The following is a 17,491-nucleotide window of genomic DNA, read 5'->3' as shown; positions in this document are numbered from 1 at the left end:
CACTGAGATTTTCTCTGCTGAGGAGTTAATTCTATGACATTGTTTCTTTAAGTACTCCAAGGCAGAAGTAGTGAAAATGGGAATGCATTTCCCCAAAACCAGAATAAGCACCCTAACAGGAACAGGACATAATCAAAGAATTTGATTTCAGATTTCCCTTAAATTACTCCAAGCAAGTCTATCGCCATCCATGTTATCTTCAGGCAGCAAATCCTACATCTTTGTGGGAATGGGTCCCTTAATTGCAGTGGGATTAACTTTTGAGATGGCTAGAGAGCATCCTGGAGGAGACGAAGTTCCAAACAACTTCATCTCCCATTGCTTCTGAGCTGAAGCAGAACCCCGAGGAAAGCATTTTCCCTCATTTCTCTCCAAACTTAATTGGAATTTGGAAACCCTCAGGGTCCCTATTGTATAGAGCTGCAGGACCAGCCAAGTATCTGAATGGTGTGTGAAGTGAGTATGTGTGTGTGTAACAGATTATTAAAGTGGGCGAAGCTAGAATAAAAAAGGAAGAGGTTTAAAACTAAAATGCATTTCACTCAAGCTTTAATAGAATCAGATGAAAGCTATATAATTACCCCACATGTATTTCATAATATTCCCCCTCAGTCACATTAAAAATTACAACCAAGTGGCTGTTTTTGACCAAGCAAAATTTTGGTTGCATCCCTCTGCTCTAGTGCCCCAGCCTGGAACCAGATTATCTCAAAATCCATCAGTTTCCCCTCTGCAGAAATGTTTTTCTTTTTTTTTTAATAACCTATTTATTCAAGAACTATATAAACATTTTAAAGTCATAGATAATAATTAAAATGGAAACAAAAATAAAAAAGGCTGACCTTTCTAAAACACATGATTCTTGGCTTGTGGTTAGCCTTACTGATTTACTGGAGATTTTTTTTTTAAATTGTTAGTGAGACTTTTAAATTAATAGTTGTCCTTAATCAGATTTGCAGGCCTGATTATGAGGCACATCTAAAGCCTTTACCCAAACCTGACTCTTGCAGTTTAAGAGTGACAGCAACTTGAGCCTACCCTGATCCCTCACCTGTCCTTGCCAATCCATTCTGGTGCTGGTGGAAGGCTTCCTGGAGAAGAGCAGAGAAACACTTTGAGCAGTTTTTGTTAAGTGTTTGCCCTTGTGAGACTGGCTTCACTTGGCAGCTACCTCAATATTTATTACTGCAATATTCTACAACTTTGTGTTTTGTGTATTTATGACATAAAAAATGTTCTAAGACATTGTAAACTGCTAGTCTCCCCTCCATGGAGAATAGGCTGTTACTTTATTCCTTCCTCATGTAATCTGATCTGCTAAACCTGATCAAAGTTTAACTTCCAAGAATCTGCCTGAAGACCCACAAGCGTTGTGCATAGGAAGCAGAAGAGCGAGGTACTTTGGTAAGATCTTTTGGATGGCTGGCTGAGAAATTCTGGGAATTGAAGTCCACAAGTCTTAAAGTTGCCAAGTTTGAAGACCTCTGCCTTGAAGGAAGTGGGCCCAGTCCATTCAGCTTCAGTCCAGATTTGGACATTCCTAACAATCTGGTCCTTTCCTCTATTTTTGGAAATGGGGGGGGGGTGTGGTTTAAGAAAAAATGCTTTCTCAAACAACTGATGGTACTGAAGGAGACAGGAGTACTTGCAAGTCCACTGGGGACTTGCCTGATTTGCTCTGCAGGTTTCTTCCTTCTGCAGTTTGGCATATTGTTCAAGTTACGGCCTGTTTTGGCTCACTGTGTTCAGTGGTTTTTAAAATGTTATGGAATTGATTGCTTCCTCCTCCAGAAAATTTCCCCTAATTCACTTGATTCTTTTTTCATGGAAGACCTACTAATATTAGACATTTCGGCCTTCCTTAACCAACTTCTTGTTTTTATTACTATTGTTATTAGTATCCCTCCCCTTTTGACTCAGTTGTTTAGATTTATTGGTAATTTCATCCATACAATCTCTTTTCTGTGCTGTCTTATATAGTTCTATCAACATCCTGTTTATGTTGGTGCTTAATCACCCAGGAAGAGTTTTATCCTCACCTACAGCTTCATGTGGATTGGAATAAACATTCCAATAATTCAGACTTTATTTTCCTTTTTATGCTACCCAGGCATAAGATCTTTTACTTCTAACCTGGCTGTAAGACTGAAAGTCTGTGGCAGTAAAAGTCCAGCCCCTCTGGTTATCTGTTGCTCGCAGGGCTGGATAAGGATGTAATGAAAGGGAACATCTTTCAGTACAAGTCCTTCTATTACACAAGTGATGAGTCATTAATAAACATTGATATAATCACTTCCATTTGCACCAAAATCCATCTGTCTGAAACTTGGCAGTGGTTCCCCACAGGAAAGACTACATTTGCTACATTTTAAAAACAAATTATATCCCCAAACAACAGAGCTATAGACACATCCCCCTCATGGACAAAAAGCCAGATTTTAAGGAAGAGTAACTGAAAACGTTCTGAAACAATTTTACTGAAACCTGGCAGGCTGGATTCTGCCCAAGAGGTAAATTACTTCCCATTCAGCTGAATTTAAAAAAAGTGACTCTCTTCATTTCCTTCACATTCAACAATGGCACAGTTTGGTCTAGTCTAGTGGTTAAGGCATCGGGCTAGAAAACCATGAGACCATGAGTTCTACTCCTGGCCTTAAGCATGGAAAACTGGCTGGGGGATTTTGGGCCAGTCACGCTCAGCCAAACCTACCTCACAGGGTGGTTGTTGTGGGGAAAATAGGAAGAGGAAGAAGGATTAGGTATGTCACAGCTTTGAGTTATTTATAAACAATAACAACAGTGGGAGAAAAATAAAATAAATGAAACTCAGTACTACTGCATCTCACTCCAGGTTTGGCCACAAGACCAAACAAGAAAGCCTGCAGTTGATATATACTATGGGACTCAGCTATAAGAGACTTTCATCTCTTTTCTTGTATTCACAGATTTATGTGTATTAACAGGATTGGGAATAGGATTCCCTTTGAGAGATAGCAGAATAATATGCAAAGGAGAAAACTCTAAGGGTTTTGATACTACCAGTAGAGCTCCAGTTGTTGTTTGAATCAACCGATACCATTACCATATACCATTACCATAAAGAAAAGGTGCTTCTTGTCCAATCTTGCAGAAAACCAATGAAGTCAAATTCCAGGAGTTCTTGCAAAAGTCCAAGAAATTCTGTGCAAGAGTAGATGGCTTGTTTTACCCTCTCCAGAATTTGCTTTGGTTGTTAGGAATTCGGTAGATTTTAGGTAGCCAAATAGCAATAGCACTTAGACTTATATACTGCTTCGTAATGCTTTACAGCCCTCTCTAAGCAGCTTACAGAATCAGCATATTGCCCCCAACAATCTGGGTCCTCATTTTACTGACCTCAGAAGGCTAGAAGCCTGAGTCAACCTTGAGCTGGTCAAGATCAAACTGTTGGCAGTTGGCAGAGTCAGCCTGCAATATTACATTCTAACCACTGCGCCACCACGGCTCTTGGTCTAGTGGTAAGTAAGACCCAGTTCCTCACTGGGTAAAAAAGGGGCAGGCCTATTTGTACTCTTCCCGCTATCATTCTGATTTCCAGTTTCATGAAGAACATGACATCTTGACTACAGAGGGCATGTTTTTTTCTTAATCCACAGTGATAAAGAATGGTCTAGAAATTAAGAATGCAACTTCAATTTGGTGTTCAGTACTTCCTTAATTATTCAAAATATGTTTATCCTGCCTTTCCACAACAGCACTGAAAGTAGCTAACAAATTTATATTAACATTTTTAATCTGCAGTGGTATCCTAAGGTCTATTCCTTGGACAGCAAAGGTGACTAACAAACAAGTACTGGAGTGCATAACACCATAACAAACAAGTACTGGAGTGCATAACACCTTGTCAATAGGAAGGCAAAAATCACAAAACTATGTTTCACTTATTTGGCCACGTCAAAGGAGGGGAACTGGAACAAACTTGGAAGTGTTAGTGGTAAAAGAAACCAGGCCATCAAAGAACTTGGTAGCTGGACACCATCAAAGCTGACACCAGCCAGAGCATAGAAAAACTTGAAGAAGCAGTGCAAGATCGAAAGATGTGGAAAGACCTGACCCATAGAATCATCATCACCCTAGGGTTACAGTCAGAACAGCTTGAAGCTCTGGAGAGATGCTACTCTGAAGGGCAGGCATTATAAAAGAGAAAATGCACTCTCTGAGTCCCATCAGAGACTGTGCTTAATGCACACACAAAGTATACCTGCTCTGTTGAAACTTCTGCAACAAGGAGAAATTTTTATTTATTATCAAACTTTTAAAATTGCTCATCTTCCTCACAGAAGGACTCTGGGTAGTGTACAAACAAAATATTAAAAATATTTATGTATATAAAATTTAAAAAGACAATGTTAAAAGTGGAAGGAGGGCTTTCAGGCGCTAATCAGTCCCACAGACAAATGCTCTGCACCCTAAGCAAGATGGCAGGGCCACATTTTAACACCTTTCCTGAAGGCCGGGCAATGACTGTTCCACAAAATGGTGGCAACAGCAGAGGAGGCTCTTATTACTGGACCCTACCAATCAGAATTCTTTGGCTGACAAGGTCCACAACATACCCTTCTTGCCAAATATTCAGGCCCTGTGTCATGAAGGGCTTTATAGGTGGGAACCAGCACCTTGAACTCCGTTCAGAATACTTCAAATGCCAGAAGTGTTAACAGGTGCACACTGATGGGTTCATAATTGCTCACCCCACTACATTCTGGACTGGCCACAGCTTACATGTGGTCTTCAAGAGCACACCCATGTAGAGCACATTGCAATACTCTATGCACAAGGTGACCATGACATAAGTAACTATGAGAAGCTCTCATTCCAGGAAAGGGTTCCAATTATATGTAACATATAATCTGTGTAAAAGTCAAGGTTCCTCCCCTCCCCCTGCTTTAGACCCAACAGCTTCCAATTGCTGGGAAAAGGTCTTGACTGCAACACCAGGGGTTGAGAAATACAGCTGAGTATCATCATCATCATACTGATCAAACATGGCCTCAATGGATAGTGTTGCCCAGAGGTTTTATATAAATGTTAAACGAGAGAGTCAAAATTATTGAAACTACAATTTTTTTACTAGGACTTATGAAAAGTCTATTAGAAAATATTCATGAACAGTTGATTTTATATGTGGTAACAACAGTGAGATTATTATAGGCACAAAAATGGAAGAACACAGAAATAGCCACAACAGAGTAGACTGTGAAGATGGTGGAATTTGCAGAAATTGCTAAAATAACTTGTTTGATTAGAGTGGTAGCAACAACTACTTTTATATATATAAAAAAACACTAGACTTTTTTTGCTGAAAATTGATAAAAATGATTTGATTTTATTTGAAAAGTGATTTATATATCGATTAAAAAGGCTTGTGTGTGGGATGAATTGAAAGAGGGGAACAGTATTAGGTATATAACTGCTGTAGAGAAGATTGGAAGTAGCTTCTTTGGTTTCTCTTTTTCTCAGCACTGTATATTTCTTACTTCTATATTTTTCATGTTTATCTTTTTACTTTGTAAAAAAAATCTTCAATAAAAAATACTTTTTACAAAAAAGAAAATCAAGCGAGTTGAGCCTTGTGGGCACCCTACAGGTTAGGGATCGCAGGCTCCAGCTCTCTACTGTCAACACTGACTGGAATCAGCCGTGATGAAGGGAGAACCACTGCAACATTGGGCCTCTCAGTTCCCGAACCATGTAGCTGGTTATGGTCAATAGTATCAAAGGTCACTGAGAAATCAAGAAAAACAAGAACAGTTAGCCCTATCCTGGCCCCAACAGAAGTCATCCACAAGTGCAATCAATGCCCTTTTGGTACTATGCCCTGGCCTGAAACTCAAATAAAATTGATCCAAATGATCCATTTCTTCCAGGCCCTCTGAAATTCAGTCTGACCACCTTTTCAACAATCTTGCCCTAAATGGAAGGCTGGAGACATGTTTCACTTCTTTTTCTTTGCTGCTTTAACTATATTATCAATTTATTCCCTCCCATCCATTTTAGTGGTACCAGTTTTATATATGCAGAAACCCAGTAAAATATTACTAAGTAAACCTCAAACTGAAAGGAAGCTTGTCAGCTATTTTTTTTCCTGGCAGTACCCATGTAAATTTAACAGCTGAAAGAAGAGGGCTTCCCACTAGGGCAGGGGTGTCAAACTCAATTTCACTGAGGGCTGCATCAGCATTGCGGTTGCCCTTGGTGGGCTGGGTGGGTGTGGCCAGAGTGGGTGCAGCCTACTGGGTGGGCGTGGATGGAGTGGATGTGGCCTACTGGGTGGGGGTGGCCAGTTCCACATCATTCGGATCAAGGATGCCTTTGGGGGCCTGGGTAGGACAGATCTGAGGGTCTCTTGGCAGAAGGGAGTGGGACCGGGGCAAGTGCCAAGGCATGGTCCACCAGGGCTAGTGCCAAGATGGCCACCACAAAATTGTACATTGACTCCCGGCTGGCCTGGGCCAGGGCCAAGGCAGCGGAGGCCATTCCCTCACTGTTTCCAGGATGGATTCGCGGGCCACATGAAACCACTTCGCGGGCCACATCCGGCCCCCGGGCCTTGTGTTTGACATGTCTGCAGTAGGGTCTCCCCAATTCCTTTTTTCCCCCACACCATTACTTGAGGATTTATGATACCTTGACTGATCTGAAAAGCTAACAAGGATCAGAACTGCTGAGGACTTGAATATGAGACCATCAGAAAATATTAGAGCTTTAGGGTAGATTGTGAAGATAGCACTGGGATGCAAGCCACTTTTATATTGTTGCCAATATAGTTGTGGATGACTGCAAATAATCACCAGGAGCTGAGGGATCGGAAGGAGACACTACTCTTTTTTCTCCTTAATGCATACACATTTCACAGAATGATACAAAATAGTTAGCAATTTCATAATCCACAATAAAAAAGCAATATGTGATCAAAATATTCATAGCAGATGACAAGCAGATATCAAATTTCGCAGCTACTAGGTGATAAAAACGTCCCTTTTCTATGTCTTTTCACTTGTGTTTCTATCACATAAATAAAGACTTCTTTACCCCTCTACCAGGAGGGGACAGTCTCTGTTTCCAAGCTGCTCAAGTAGAAGCCTCTTTCACATGTGGGTCAACATAAAAAAAAAAAGTCTGAGTGATTTCTCCTATCCTGGTCATTTTTCCAAGATTACTGTACTTGTGTTTGCAAAGCCTTAAAAGAGTTTTTCCAGGGTTGTATCTTGATTTCGCCACAAGGAGGCAGGTTTACAAACAAGAATACATATGGAAGATTAACGGCAATGTCCCTTACAATATTTCTTTATGAAAGTTGATGGAATATAGTCATTCTAAACCTGCCAAAATCTTTACCCAAGCAATTGGGATAATTTAGCGTATCCAGACTTGGAAGAATTACCAATTTCATCCTTCTCAATTTTTTTTATGTTTTAAGCTACTGTACTGTATGTACTTCCAAGAATATGGCCAACTGTGGCTGATCTTGGAAAAGAAATAGTGACAATCTTGGCTTATACTTAGGTGGTGTACCATGTGGGAATTCCAAAGCTGTTGACTAGACTGGAAATGTTTATAAAATCCTGGAAGAAGACAATAGAGATCACTTCAATAACAGCTATGAAGAAAACATTAACAGTCCCAAACCCTTATAAGGGCACCACCACTAGGAATCAGATTATTTTTTTTATCCCTTTAACTCTCTTCTTTCGTTCAAGCCAATGTTTTTCCATATTTGCATAATGAAGATAGAAAATGTTTAATGCATTTGATTAAGTGGACTATTTTTCCACTAAAGATTTGGGCCACAACATCATGTAACTTCTATTCAAACTACACCGCAGAGAGGTCAAGAAGAGAAGATAATTTGTGCCCTTCCTATTTCAAATTCCGAGAAATTTCAGCCAGAAGAAACTGGGCTACAGCAGCATTAAGAGAGTCACAGCTTCCCATCTGGCTTGGCAGCCCCCACTCTCCATTAAGACCTGAGCTTAGCCCAAAGGCTAAGCTTAGCCCTTGAAGGAAGTCCTCTGGATAAATGGAAACAGAATTTCTGCTCAAACATGTTTCTATACAACAGATATATAAAGCTTTTCACTTAAGATGTGATTCATCTTAAAAACGACCAAAATTTCTGTCACTACATGATGTTATTGTAAACCGCAGCAACATGTGACTGCATTGCTTAGCAATGGCCATCACAGCAGTCCTCATTGCCGTTGTTAACCGAATCCCACCAGGGTTTAGGTGAGGACCCTCCCAGATCCAAGCCATTCCTGCTTTGTCCTTCCCATCCCTCAATCCTTGGTAAGATAGTAATCCTTGCCTCCTCTTAAACTCCCCCTCCGGCCATTTCTGTTGTTTTGGCCACCTGCACAGTGACAATGGTGTCACTAGCACTAAAGTAGAGGCCTGGCGCCTTCAGCAGTCTCAGCCAGTCACCTCTGCATCCCTTGCTCATATTTGGGGATGCTTATTCCATCTTTCTGGGCTCCGCTGAAGGCCTATCTTTTCATTCAGGACTTCCATCAGTAAATCCTAATTTTTTTTTCTCCCTCCAACATGTATAGATGTATACTGCATATGCTTATTTATTTATAAATATAATTAAAAACAAAAATATGATCATGGGTATATTATTGTTCATTATATTGAAACGTTTCTCTTTTAACTTTTTTCCTGCACTGCCATGTGCTATTCATGTGGGAATTCAGTATAAAAAAATTAATTGAACAAGGAACAGTAATAAGTCATTCTTAAAAGATTCTGCTTGGTCATCTATATTTTAACAAAGTAGCCATAAGCATGAATTTTTGCATGACTCTACACTTTAACTAATCTTTTTCTGTATGTTATAACATCCTAATAGTTTCTCAATCAAATTTAACAGAGCGGTTATATAAATAGTATTTTGGGGTCGGGAAGAGACTGAGCTTCCTCAAGATTGAATAAAAAAATAATAAATTTGTTTTAAAAACAGTGAATTTCTGTTTCTGCAACATTTTAAGCCCTTGAGCAGTTTAAATCATAATCTCAGGGCTTTTTATATCTTCTCCATATTAACCTTTTGTTTCGTTTGTGAGGCTGCAGTTTGGTTGGGACTGGGCAGACAAGACTGCCCTTTATTAATCAGTGATGGGACAAAGAAGAAGATGGGGGGGGGGACAGCCCAGGTTACTAAACTTGAAACCACAGGCAAATTCTAGGCTGCCTTCCAGATTCTCTGTCTTGCGGATGTTGTAGACTGATCTCTTTATCTGCTGAGTCACCTGCTCAGAAAAAGGTTGGGTTGCAGAGCACAGGGAGAGAACCAGGGCACCTCACTATCTCTTTGGCCTTTCCCCCATTATTCAAGCTTACTACTGGTATAGTGTTTCATCAGAATAAAACTGTCTATCCAAGTTGATTAAAAACAGGTTGCTAACCTGGGGGGGGGGTAATCACCCTTCTTCATCACTCTGACCTCTGCTCCCCTTTTCTATTAGGGTGAGTAGCCCATACGTGAACCCCAGGTGACCTCTTTCATAATCCATCACACCAATTCAGTGGCACAATGAGAGATTTTCAATGGCAATATTTGGGCAGTTGAGGGACTTCTCAAGACTGGCTCTGTGAGTCTCTCCATTTCCATATTTAACCTCTCCCTTAAAAGAAAACAGAACTACAGAACTGAAATTTTACACACACACACACACACACACACACACACACAGAGAGAGAGAGAGAGAGAGAGAGAGAGAGAGAGAGAGATCTCCAATTACTAGGCCTCCAGCACAAAGTCACCCAGCTGACTTGAAGGTTATGGATTTTCTAATTGGCCCCTACCCCAAATGTAACCTGAAGCCAGTGACAGCCACGTTGTGTTTGCCTTGTTTACTATTTTGCCTGAGGAAAACCTCTGGGGAGCTCCAAAGCTTGCACCTGGCATGTGGTACACCTACGACTGAAAAGCACTGTAAAAAAAAAAAGTGTACAAGTGTAGCAGAGGAATGAGTTGAAACAGTGGCAGTGCCAAAAAGGCCTGTGGGAACTCTGCTGAATGCCCTGGATTGGTGCAGGACTCCAGCTGATTGGCCCTTCTGGGAGGAGGAGGGGGGAAAGAGGAGAGGATATAAAAGGAGGTTTTGGTGGGAAAGGGAGAGAAAAAAAAACTATGGGGAAAGAAGGGGACAGAGAAAGAGAGACAGAGGAAAGACTTCTTTGAGACAAGCAGAGGGAGAGAAGGGGATAGAACACTGCAAAGATTAATGTCAGAGAAAGAGGCACAAATTTCCCATTAAGAGTGTGGTAAGTGGGTGTAAAGATAGTCCTCAACGTACGACCACAATTGAGCCCAAAATTTATGATGCTGAGTGAGAAATTTGTTAAATGAGTTTTGTCCCATTTTACAACTTTTTTGCCACATTTGTTAAGTGAATCACTGCACCTGTTAAATTAGTAATACAGTTGTGAATCTGGTTTCCCCATTGACTTTCCTTGTCAGAAGGTTGCAGAAGGGGACCACGTGACCCTGAAACACTGCGATCATCATAAATATAAATCAGTTGCCAAGCATCCGAATATAAATCATGTGACCCTGGGGCCATGCTGCAAAGGTCATAGGTGTGAAAAATGGTCGTAGGTCACTTTTTTCAGTGCCGTTGTAACTTTGAAGAATTACTAAGTGAACTGTTGTAAGTCAAGGACTACCTGTACTTTATCACTTTCCTTGGTCATCAAGTTTTTGACAACTTGCAAGGTGACTGGTGGTACTCGAATACTGTCATATTCTAAAAGCAGTACAATCTGTGAAAAGGCACAGATCTAGACAGCCGCTTTTCTGGAATGGTATAGAGCAGTGGCCCCCAACCTTTCAGGCACCAGGGACCGGTTCCATGGAGAAAGATTTTTTTGTGGACCAGAGGAGGCGTGGTTTTGGGTGTTGCCTGCATCCCACAGATGGGGCTTCGCTTTTTTGCACGGCCAGTTGCTGGCATGCCAGGGACCTGTACTGGTCCACAGCCCAGGGGTTGGGGACCCCTGCTATAGCGTCTCCTGCTTGGGCAGGGGGTTGGACTAGAAGACCTGTCCAAGGTCCCTTCCAACTCTAAATTGGCCTAATGAAGAGCAGGGCTTTGAAAATGGCCAATATTGGAGATCACACTACCCATAAGACCACAAGTGCTGGTTGGGCAATTCCTTCTTTACACAAACACATAATATTATAAATATTGTAAAACCAGGCCTAGGTGTCTAGTACAGAAGCAAGGAAAGACACTATGCCCAATCTGGGCCCAGGATAGAAATCCAAATGAAAGTATCCGAAAGATGACTGTCCAGCATGCTCTTGAATAAATCAATCCAGTGTGTCTGCAGATAGAGTGTCATGATGTAGGCCCCAATCATATGATCAAAATTGTTGATGCATGTAGAAAGGGCAAGGCTTTGATTTCATGGTGCCCACCATCTTGACTTTTCTGACCCTCTGAAGGGGAGTCTGCTCCCTTCCTTTGCAATTTATGCCACTGCTCTTCTTCTTAGGCATTCCCCCCTCCCCTTTAATATTAGGTCCTCCTTGTAACTGTAATAAAACTGTAACTGTAATAAAACTGTGATTTAAGGCGTATTATTCTAATAGACAACACTGGCAATTCAAGTTGATTTTTCCACTGATAATTTTTGATGCCTTTTCCGGAGAATCCTCTCACTTCCACAACAGTAAAATTGAAAGCAAGCAAGTCATTGCTTTATTTCGAAACCTCCCTTTAATGAATATATCGAAACTCAGGAGGAAACCTCAAATGATGACACAAGATTTTCGTACTACCTTGAGAGACGGAACCAACTCCTTTTCTATCTTTTATTTTTATCCCTTTGTTTCTGTAAGTAACTCAAGGTGGTGAACATACATTTAATGCTCCTTCCTCTTCCTATTTTCCCCACAACAACCCTGTGAAGAGGGTTGGGCTGAGAATGAGAGACTGGCCTCACAGTCACGGTTAAGGCAGAACTAGAACTCACCACCTCCTGGTTTCTGGGCCAGCACCCTTCCCCACTAGAACCAGATTGGCTCATCTACGGCTCCCGCGCCGAATTCCGACTCGTGCCTTCCTTTTGCGTGCTCGAGGCACAACTCACGTCTGAAGCATACTAACATACTTTTCTAGCAAACAGCACCCGAGGACAGAGGGGCTTTCCCCGAATCCGGCAATGAAGCACGCGGCAATTGGTTGGTTGGGGAAAACCGAGTACTGCATTAATGATCTCGTCACGCGGACTCGACTGGGAGGAGGAAGAAAAAAAAGGCGCTTTTCTTCCTTCTCCTCAGCGGCTGCTTCCGGCATGGCTTTCTGCGGCGCGCGCTCCCGCGCGCAGTGCAACCACAACCGCCGTGTTTAAAACGGGAGCCCGAGACTCCTCCAGATTAGCAAGCGCGGAACTACCCCGCGTCGGTCGGAGGGCAAAGCTTTCCGTTAGATCAATCCCCTAATTCAAGAGGACCGTGCAGTTCTCCGAGTTCCCTTAGATATTTTTTTGGGGGGGGGGGGGAGGCTGGCATCCATCATGACCCGACTTCTCAAAGTCGGCTCTCCTCCTCTTAGGCTTAGGGCAATATGCACAAGTCCCCCCCATCCCACCTCCATCCCCGAAAGAGAAAATGCAACGTTGTGATTTGCCTTGAGGCGCTTCTGAAGATTCCGCAGCCTCGACGTTGGGAAATCCTCCCGTTTGCAAAGCAACCCAGCCATTCTCCTTTCGGATGTAGGAGGAGAGGGCTGGCTGAGAGAGCCCAAGCAGGTGGGCTGCTGCGGCTTTTCATTTGCAAGCCTTCCCGCCATTACGGAAAAAAATGGAAGCGAAGGGCATTTCCCGTGCAATACCGCACAACGGGGGGAAAACAGTGCCAAGTTACTGTTCTCTTTTTTTTGTAGCAGCTTAATTTAAAATCGCTGGTGAGAATCATTCCAACACCGGTCCCGACATTCTGCAGTTCGGCTTCTCGAAATTTGGAAGATTTACGCGGGGAATATGCGGACGACCACTAGATGGCAGGGGCGGCTTCTGTATCTTTTTCTCGGTGATCGATCGGACTTCTGCAATTCAGGCCTGGCAGCACTAGTTTCCCATAGGAACAACGTTTCAGTTTCTCTTCTCGGGATTGTTAATCCCTATTTTTGCAAGCCGAATCCGCTTCTTTAATCCAGACTCACATTTCCCCCAACAGGTTTTTTTTTTTTAACCCTTACATCTTTTGCAGGCTAGCCCATTTCTCCATTTCCGCTTGGTATTTTTCCTCAATTATGGAACCCGAGTAAAAAGTGGCCTGAGAAAGGAAATCCCACTTCGTTCCCTTTCGTACCAAGCCGCGGCGCTGCGCCGTCCAACGTGAGGCACGGACGGGGTTCGAACCCGCGATCTTCGGTTTACGAGACCGACGCCTTACCACTTGGCCACCGCGCCTGACGGGCTAGCAGCAGGGAAAAGCAGCCAGTGGAAGGAAGGTTCCGGATTCACGTTCCATTCGCGGTTCCACGCGCCTCGTGCTCGGGATCCGCGGGGGGGGGGGAGAGGATTGCGAGAGATCCAATCTAAGCAGGCGGACATTCTTCTATTTTTTTTTCTTCCTACCTTTCCCCCCCCCACCCCCCAGTTTTGCAATCCCGAAAGGAGCAGCGCCCGACACCTTCCCCCTGCAAACCAGTGCGGCGATTTTTCTGCACAGCGTGCAAAAGAAACAAGAACGGTTGCGATCCTCATTCACTCCGGTCCCTGGCCGCGCACGAGTATTCCTCTAAAGCCCGAACGGCGCAGAAGCGAGTCCTGGGACCTCGGTTCCCCCTGGGAATAGAGAATAATCCGCCGAGGCGAAGGAGCCCGGGTGCCCTTCGCACCGCCGGATTTCCCACCGTGCGTAAATACAAAGGGCAGCCGCTCGTGATTTCTGGGGGAATACCTCGCTCCGGCTTCCTTCGGCCGCTCGGAGCGAGGCGGATTACAGTTTCAGGAGGGGGAGGAGGGAAAGCAGCCATTTTGAACCCCACCACGAGGTGAAGGTGGAAGGGGGGTGGAGAGTTGGAGGCAACGGCGGAGGACCGGACTGCAGCGCCGGCTTGCAAGCGGGAGCGGCGGAATTGCTACGCTTGCACTTAACGGGGAGCGACGCGCTTTCCTCACCGGGGAGAGCAAATGGATTTTGAAAAAGCCGGTCCTGGGGGGATCGTTGCTTTCAAAAGCCGAGCTGGGATCCTCCGTTCAGACGGAATGTATTCTTTACACGGGAGTCCTGGCAAAGGCCATAAAGATGGCTTTGCCTCTTCTCATCACGGCCGCTGCTCGTTCTTTGCATTTTCGCTTCGGGAGATGGTTATATGTTCTTTGGATTCACCATATGGTTTGTACGTATAGTTGATTAGGGTTGCAGAGTTTGATTTGCTTAATGGGCAGGAGTTTCAAGCATGAGTATTGCCTTGGACTGGATGTCTCGGAGCATATGCAGAGTGCATTCCCTTTCGTTTAGGGAAGTCAATGCTAAATAAAGATATATTTTTTTTGTTACGATTGTTTTCTCTTTCCTTTTCCCCTTCCTGTCTTTTCAATTTATACTGGGCTTTTTATTTTGTTTATTTATAAAAGCTATTCAATTAAAAGCAGTCTTAAAGCATGTTTTGCATTAGTTATGTATTGGTTTTTGAAGAAAAGAGCTTGAACTTTTCACCTAAGTGACAAAGCATATCTGAACAGTTGTAAGCAAATCAAAATTTCTCTTTCCACCCCCTAGATCGGTAAACTTTTTTCTCTCAGAATCCCTTCCCTCTTTTAAAAGTTATAGAGGATCCCCAAAAATGTTTTGCTTGAATGGGTTATATTGATTATTTACCATATTAAAAATTGATCCATTTGCTGCTGCCACTGCTGCCCAAGATTGTTGGATGAAATTTTAATATTGTATTATTTTTCAACATAAGTTGGCAAATAATTTTGATTTTAAGGACCCCCCGAAAAGATATTGGGGAACTCTCAAGGATCCTAGGACCACATTTTTGCTCTAGATCTTCTGGAAAAACAGCCAAACGATAAAATTCAAGTGGACTAATAATATTCTGGTAAGCAGGCCTGCTTTGGAAGAGATACCCATATACTCAAGTTTTTATGTACAGTAATTGGAATATCCACATTGACATCTATCGTAGCAGCAAAGACTGCCATTGTGAATAATGAGCAGTCTAAAAACAATTCATAGCTATTAAAGGTGGCTGATTGGGTTATCGAGTTGATGTCAAATCTTAGTACCACACAGCACAATCGTGTGTCAATTCTTAAAAAAAGGTAAACAACAACGTTGCAATAGGGTGTAAATGTTATCACTATTCATTCCCCATCCTATATTCTGGATATGCTGGTTCCCCATTCACATTACTGCCCACCAATACATATAGATGCACCAACAGAGATAGCCAACTTCAACAAGCTTGGCTCGCTGAAATGGATGAGCTGTTATAAATGGCACCTTCCAAATTGCCAAATATCTAAAAATAGAAATGCCAAAACATCTTAGGGAGGTATTTACAAACACAAGATTTGAGCTGCTGGATACAATGATTAAATATGGATGATTTAATGAAGTTCCTTATAAGAAATGTATTTACATTGGCAGAGCTCCAGCAATAGAAGACCTAATACATATATTATTTGAGTATCAGATGTATAAGAAAGAGAGACTGGCTTCTTGGGTTGCACATCAGACAGGCAAACTAATTGGGACCCTCATATTAGAACTATCCATTTCATGTGTGGTCATCCCCAAACTGCATACAATACAATCCTTTATTTCAATAAAACAGTCCAGCTGAGATATACCTACTGTATAGGTCTGATAGAGGTAAATTAACAGAAATATTTCTTATTTAGCCTCTATTTAATTTGTTTCCTGTACTTCTCTTTTACATATAGTTCTGCTGTTTTAAACATATTTTATGTTTTATTCTGAATGTTTTATTTTGTATTTTGATATGAGCTACAGGGTAATTGGTAACAATGAAGTGACCTCCCAATACGAACACTGTGACAGGCATCATGGAATTGTAGTCCAGTACATCTGAGGTTGAAGGCAGTTCTGAACATTATAAAGAGAGCAGAACCTCATCAAGGTTGGCAGATGTCAAAATAAATAAGATCAGATTTGGACTGTTAGGTGCTTGGAAAGGTGAATAAATAAACATATGTAACATTGAAGATACTCTCCCCTAGTCTTTTTAAATAATATTTTTTTATTATGGCATAATTTCAATGCTTGTTTCTTTTATGATTTGTGTTTATGGTAAGCTGCCCAGAGTCATGTTTATGAGCTAGGTAGCTACTGCATATAAATATAATTATCAAGATTAGGATAGATGCTGCTATGATATCACTAGGAATTATTTGTGTGCCTAAAACAGCAGTAGCAGGATTGGGGATTTAGATCAGGGGTCCCCAATCCCCAGTCCATGGACCAGTACCGAGCCATGGCATGCCAGCAAATGGGCCGCACAAACAAAGTCCCATCCATGGGGTGCAGGTAACATACAAAACCATGCCCCCTCCGGTCCGTGGAAAAACCTCTCTCCACGGAACCAGTCCCTGGTGCCCAGAAGGCTGGGGACCTCTGATTTAGATGACTTCAGATGACTCGATCCAAACAACCAATTGATTCAAGCACTTGCCATTGTTTAATAAAGACAGAATGCCTCTCAGATACACTGGAATTGTGTGGTTTTCTAAGATGGTTTCTAACATTCTCCTTTCCTCTTATCAGTTTTCTTTTCCTTGCTTCCTTCTTTTTGGGGAGGAGTGCTTCAAGGGTATTGGGGTACTACCTGCTGATCTGACTTCCAAGTATGACATACCAAAATGGCAATGAATATGGAGAACTGGATGCTGGATTACGACCGTACTACTTATTTGTTTGGAACAGATGCAGAGCAAATAAATTCAACACTGAAAAAGAAGGTGTTTTAGAAACTCTTTTAAAGAGAATATTTTCAGAGAAATTCTCAGGGGTACAGGGGAGTATTATTGTACTTAATTGTGCAGTGGCTAAGGGATGTATATAAATGTTCTGCCTTTCCTGTTTAATTTTCTCTCAGGTTCAGCAGCCTCCCTGAGGCATTTCTGTTAAATCCCAGAGGAAGATTTTCACTAGCAGAATTACCTAAGCAAAAGTTTTGTCCCCAGATAATTCTTGGAGAACATCATCTTCCTTGAGAAATTATTCACTTAATTTGTCCCAAATTTGATGGACAATTTCAAAAGGATCTTTCAGGAAGTACCGGTAGTTGTTTTTGTCTTTTTTCTGACTGCATATTAAAACTCAGAGGAGGTGAATTAGGCATGTGGCAAATCAGTTTAAACCGTCAGTGTTTCTCAACCTTGATAATTTTAAGGCATGTGGACTTCGACTCCCAGAATTCCACAGCCAGCATTGCTGGCTGTGGAATTCTGGGAGTCGAAGTCC

At 42.2% G+C, this 17,491-nt stretch overlaps 1 long non-coding RNA gene and 1 other non-coding gene across 2 annotated transcripts; both read right to left on the bottom strand.

Annotated features, from left to right (window-relative positions):
- Positions 1 to 897: 897 nt before the first annotated feature.
- LOC120308091 lies at positions 898 to 16,725 on the bottom strand. The gene is made up of 2 exons (XR_005556742.1): positions 12,022 to 16,725; positions 898 to 5,763 (listed from the first exon to the last, which is right to left on the bottom strand). It is a non-coding gene; the product is annotated as an uncharacterized LOC120308091 (long non-coding RNA).
- On the bottom strand, positions 13,390 to 13,461 carry TRNAT-CGU. Its single transcript has one exon. It is a non-coding gene; the product is annotated as a tRNA-Thr (tRNA).
- Positions 16,726 to 17,491: the final 766 nt, after the last annotated feature.

Source organism: Crotalus tigris, unplaced genomic scaffold (assembly GCF_016545835.1).
Source record: "Crotalus tigris isolate CLP2741 ecotype Arizona unplaced genomic scaffold, ASM1654583v1 scf7180000017865.1625608, whole genome shotgun sequence".
Classification (NCBI taxonomy): Eukaryota; Metazoa; Chordata; class Lepidosauria; order Squamata; family Viperidae; genus Crotalus; species Crotalus tigris.
The sequence above is the reverse complement of the archived record's forward strand: the minus strand, read 5'-3'. Positions and strand labels throughout refer to the sequence as shown.